We start from the raw sequence: 6,000 nt of genomic DNA on the forward strand, positions 1-6,000 counted from the left end.
ACATTATACTCCTTTTATAGAAGATTAGATTAATAAAACAATAAAAATAAGTTACATAAATAAGCAATATTTATATTGACTACATGAAAATTTATTCTGGCCTTTAATAAAATTCGATTGCACAATACTAGGAAATACTAGGATTTTACTATTTTAATTTCACATCCATTCTGAGATCTAAAGTTGATTTGTACTTCTGTTGGGGAAGAATAAGAATTATATATAAAAAATCTTCTCATAATATTAGGAAGATAACCCAATAATAACTTCAGGTGATTTTATTTTACCTTGTCATAAAAGATAATGTACTAATGTTTCTGAGCTCAAATATTTGGATTAAGGAATAAAATGTAATAGCATAGTTACATTAAAGAATATTTTGGCACACCCTAAGTCCACTCCATCTATTTGATTTTTTTTCCTGCAGTTTTTTTGTTCTGTTTTGGTTTTTTCTTTTGTTGTGATACGAAGTCTCACCCTTGTCCCCGAGGCTGGATTGCAATGCCGCAATCTTGGCTCACTGCAACCTCTGCCTCCCGGGTTCAAGTGATTCTCCTGCCTCAGCCTCCCGAGTAGCTACGATTACAGGCGCCTGCCACCACGCCCGGCTAATTTTGTATTTTTAATAGAGACAGAGTTTCACCATGTCGGCAAGGCTGGTCTCAAACTCCTGATCTCAGGTGATCCACCCGCCTCAGCCTCCCAAAGTGCTGGGATTACAGGCCTGAGTTCTGCAGTTATTTTTATTTATTTTTTATTTTTTATCTTAATTTTTTTATTATTTTATTTTATTTTATCTTATTTTATTTTATTTGAGACTGAGTCTCACTCTGTTGCACAGGCTGGAGTGCAGTGGAGCCATCTCAGCTCACTGCAAACTCCGCTTCCCAGGTTCATGCCATTCTTCTGCCTCAGCCTCCCCAGTAGCTGGGACTACAGGTGCCCGCCACCACGCCCAGCTAATTTTTTTGTATTTTTAGTAGAGATGGGGTTTTGCCGTGTTAACCAGGATGGTCTCTATCTCCTGACCTCGTGATCCACCTGCCTCGGCCTCCCAAAGTGCTAGGATTACAGGCATGAGCCACCACGCCCAGCCAGTTATTTTTAAAGTAACATGCTGTGTAGGACAAGCCCAGTAGAGTGTTATTAGAGCCCTAGTCAAAATATCATGAAACAATCTATTTCATATTCAGCTTGTCTGATGTTTTCAGCATACATGTTAATCCTATATTTATTATTCAGGCTTATTCAAGTGTACAACAAGGCATTTTTGTTCCACACCATCTGTAAATTTTAAGAGTCTGAGAGTCATTGTATATTAGTTCAAGAAAGATTGATATCGAAGTGTTTTTCTTAGCTAATTTATTTTAGGCAATTGGCTCTTTACCAAAATGTATTGATGTGCTTCCACATTACTTTCATTCAGTTCTACAAATATTATATATTACTTTATTTCTCACTCCAAACTATAAAGTACAGAAGAACAGAGATGGTAGGAAAATGTATTAATGTATTGCCCCCAAAAAACTTACTCTGCTTAAATTGTGATATTTGGCTCTTATTTTGTAATATAACATATCCATGATAGCAAAAATACCTTTAATAACTATAAAAGATCAATGCTTTAACTTTTAATTATCAACATCATTTTTATAAATCATGGTATAAAAATGAATGAAGATACCGAGACTAAACTCTCATCTTTAACCTCATATAGCTGTGAAACAACACAATGATAGTATATAAATGTTTCATTAATATAAAAAGTATTGCCTAAAAAGCATACCTTTTTTTCCTTTGATGTTTTGGCGAAAACATCTAAAGGATGATAATTTTAAAGTATTCATTAACAATTTGAGATTATTTTAATACAATGTGTATTAATTGCTAATCACACTCAGGATCTTTGCTTTTAACATGTCTAATTTTGATACCAAATAAAGCTACACAATATTCATTTATATATTTGTAGCAACACATAAAAGAAATTTCCTAAAATCCTTATTAGTATCTGAACTATTACGCAAAATATTTTAAAAGATACTAATACGTGTAAATTTTTCCTGCCCTATATAGGTACCCACATACTGACTTCAGTTAACCTGTTAGCATTATTTTATTCAGGCTATTTCCAACTGTCTGTGAGAATAGCTTTCAATTAAAGTAACATATTTAATATCCTAATGTTGTCTATTTCCTTATGTCTAAGGAAAAATTAAAATAAATGCAGCAACAATCCTATGTTTACCAAATAGATTTTCATGCTTACGCCCTAGCTGTTTAGACAATTTATTTAAAACTCTTGAGCTCAGACTCACCTACCTACCTTCACATACTGAATATTTAAACATCTACCTCAACCAACTTACCAATGATGAGTTTCGATAACTTGGTTTAACTTGGGTAGTCCCCTTCTCTCTACTCTGTGTTAAGCAATAAGATTTCACTATTTTTCCTATGTTTTTCTAACTGATATCATACTGATTCCAATTTTTACAATAGCTACACAGTTATACATTTATATTTTATGCCTCAGTGCTGATAGATCCACTTTTAGATCATCTCCATGGATTATGGAAAAAGAAAGAAGTGCTACATATTCTCCTTAAGCTAAAAAACTAATTTTAGGATATCAGTTACAACCAAAAGTGTTTTACTTAAAATTTGCTACGAATTAACTACCTTCTAGAGGCTGATTTTTATGTACGTAACATTTAAATAAGAAAAAACTTACATTTTGAGGACTATTATTATTTTTTGTAGTAGGTTAAACATATCACAATGAATGTTAAAAATATTTCCTTTATAGCCAAGCCAAAAACTACTTTTTTCAACTCTTAAAATGGCATGAAAATGCAATCATCAGCTTTCATGCAATTAACCATATATAGTTTCAAAAATTTGCCTATGTTAGTACTTACAATTTTTTTCTATAAATCAATAGGCTTCTCACACATTTTAACTTGATATAATAGTCCAGTAATTACTTATAAAATCAAACAGAACTCAGTACTGTTTTGCTTTTTATTTAAATATAGGATGTTTCTGTAAAATAAATTTTATAGAAATTTAAATATAAAAAATTAATGCAGTAACTTCAATTTACCAAAATTGAAGACTCTTTACGAAAGCCTTTATAGGCTGGGAGCGGTGGCTCACGCCTGTAATCCCAGCACTTTGGGAGGCCTTTCTTACCTTACGAGGTCAGGAGTTCAAGACCAGCCTGGCCAAGATGGTGAAACCCCGTCTCTACTAAAAATACAAAAATTAGCCGGGCACGGTGGCAGGTGCCTATAATCCCAGCTACTCGGGAGGCTGAGGCAGGAGAATTGCTTGAACTCAGGGGGCAGAGGTTGAAGTGAGCCGAGATCACGCCACTGCACTCCAGCCTAGGCAACAGAGTGAGACTTCATCTCAAAAAAAAAAAAAAAAGAGAGAAAGCCTTTATAAATTCCTTAAGTGAGTTTTAAAGGTAATCTAAAATATGTTATCCAGGACATTTTGTATGATCTATCAATCTGATTCTGTCAAAAAGTCATAGCCTGCCATACCAAAAAAAAAACCTGAAAAAGCACCCATCATGCTTTGCTATGGGACTATACTGCTTGCATTTAGACAGAATCCTGAAAAAATTATTTAAACATGGAATAAAAATATAGGCCTTCCTGGCCTTCCAAGTTAGCAAGAACTTTAATGCCTTTTGATATTTTTTTAAATACATTTTAGATGATAGCTAAGAGACCTATATAAAAATAAGATTCAACACATTTCTTCAAAGACACATCATGTCCAACAAAATAGCTACACTTCAGAAAAAATGTAAAATACAGCATTGTGTATTCATTATGCAATTCATAGTAAAGTCTCTTAGTTTGGGAGTATAAGAGCTTATCTCAACTGTGATATGAGGTGTTTAATTTACCAGGAATTATCCAATCTGTGGCATTTTAGCTAACAGGGTGGTATTTGCTTTGGTAACAACCACAGTCAAGGGTATTTAATCTGGTTTCTGCAGGCTTGTTAGGAAAGATATAAGAATACAGTAATAAATGTTTGATAAATTCATAGAACTTAAATTGTTAATAAATGGATGTCATATTAATAAGTTCATTGTATTAAAACTGTATGTATGAAAAAGTTTCAGTGTTTGTGGCCTCTAATAAAATTCTCTGGCTTTGTTACTATAATAGTTAATTCAAATAAAACTTCTGAATGTTGATGTTTTCATGTTCAGAGATAAATATATATTTAAATAATTAGTAAAATATCATTAAAAAATACTTAGATTCATGAATTTATGACTATATACTTTCACTTAGAGAACTGCTGGATTCTAGAAATTGGAACATCATTCTAAAATTAAGAAACAAAATAAGAAAACAAGGACAAACAAAAATAGGGACTATACAGTTATTTAAAATTTTAACAATTTGCACAGCACATATAAGCAGGTTTAGGATATAAAAGAAAATACTAAAAGCAAAAGTGAAATATACCATATTTCATGATAAAGGTTAAGTATATTTTTCTGAATTTCTATTTTGGCACTCATCAGTTTCATAATCTGGCTATCAACAAACAGATTCCTCATCTTGAAACACTAACTGATGTATTTCAGTTCAAGGTTCTTATTTGGACTTTTCATCTTCAGATCTTTAAATCTCATTATACGACTTCCTCTTCCCACAATACTTAAAACAATGCCCTCAGTATATACACATTGACTGATTGTGGTGTTGGTACTAAAGGTGGTGCTAAGGCTTTGGCATTAACACAAGATTGAGTCCCAGGCTCTCCTGTTTTACAAGCTGTATAACCCTAGCCAAGTTGCTTAATCTCTGTACCTCAGTTTCTCATTAGCCCATTTATGCCTAGTGTTCCATTATTGGAACGCCAAGCATGTGGGGGTTATTTTATATCCTGCTCAAGGTCTTCGCCAAGGTCTGAATGCAAAAATTCAAAAAATTGCAACCTCAGGCATAAATGGGTTAAACACAAGAAGAGTACCTCAAGGCGCTGAGTACCTCAAGGGAAAAATAAATGAGAGAACACAAATAAGGAATACAGAACTGTTGGTTCTCTCCCCTCAACTTATTACTGAACTAACAGAAAATTTGGCAAAATTATGGCCATGCGATTCCCCCCTTTTAGTAACCCACTGAGAGGACTTACTGAATAGGTATATTTGGCTGACAGTTATATTCAGAAAGCAAGCTGTTATTTTCACACAGGTATAGATGGAAAAAGACAAAGTTTTAGAGTCACAAAACCTTGACTGCCTTAATTTTTTTTCGTGCATTTAGCAATGATGATACACTTAGTAGTAAGCATTAAAGACTGAAATGCTAATGTCTAGTATGAGTTGTTATACTTTTACCGTGTGGGCCTTTTTTTTTTATAGACTTGAACATTTCTTGTAATTTTCAATCTTAGCTTTTTACATTTTGAGGCTATGTGGTTAGGTCATACAAGTTTATAATTGTAACTTGGTGCATTATTCCTTTTAAATTCCACTTTTTTAGTAATGGTTTCCCCCTAGTATAGATTGTGTAATATTAATATTGCTATACCAGCTTTCTTTTGGTTAATATATGCCTAGTGTTTCTTCATATGTCTTAGTTTCTTCTATGTTTAAGTATATCCCTCTTAACTACATATATTGCTTTTTAAATTTAATTTTGAATAGTTTTGTCTTTTGACAGAATACTCATGAAGTTTTATTTTATTACAATTACTGACATATTTGTATTTATTTCTGCCATTTTATTTTGGGCTTTCTATTTACAATATTTTTCCTTTTTCTTTGTCTCTTTTTTCTCCTACCTGTCTTCTATTGCATTGTTCCTTCCTGGCTTCTGTTGGATTGTTTTCTTTCACTTCTCTTTTCATCTGGCTTGAAAGAAATACATTCTATTTGTATTATTTTGTGATTAACCTAAGATGTATACTATGTTTATTAACTTTATATTTTTAATATCTATAGCTTTTTAACCAATAGAA

The sequence above is a fragment of the Hylobates moloch genome, unplaced genomic scaffold, assembly GCF_009828535.3.
Source record: "Hylobates moloch isolate HMO894 unplaced genomic scaffold, HMol_V3 SCAFFOLD_1, whole genome shotgun sequence".
Lineage (NCBI taxonomy): Eukaryota > Metazoa > Chordata > Mammalia > Primates > Hylobatidae > Hylobates > Hylobates moloch.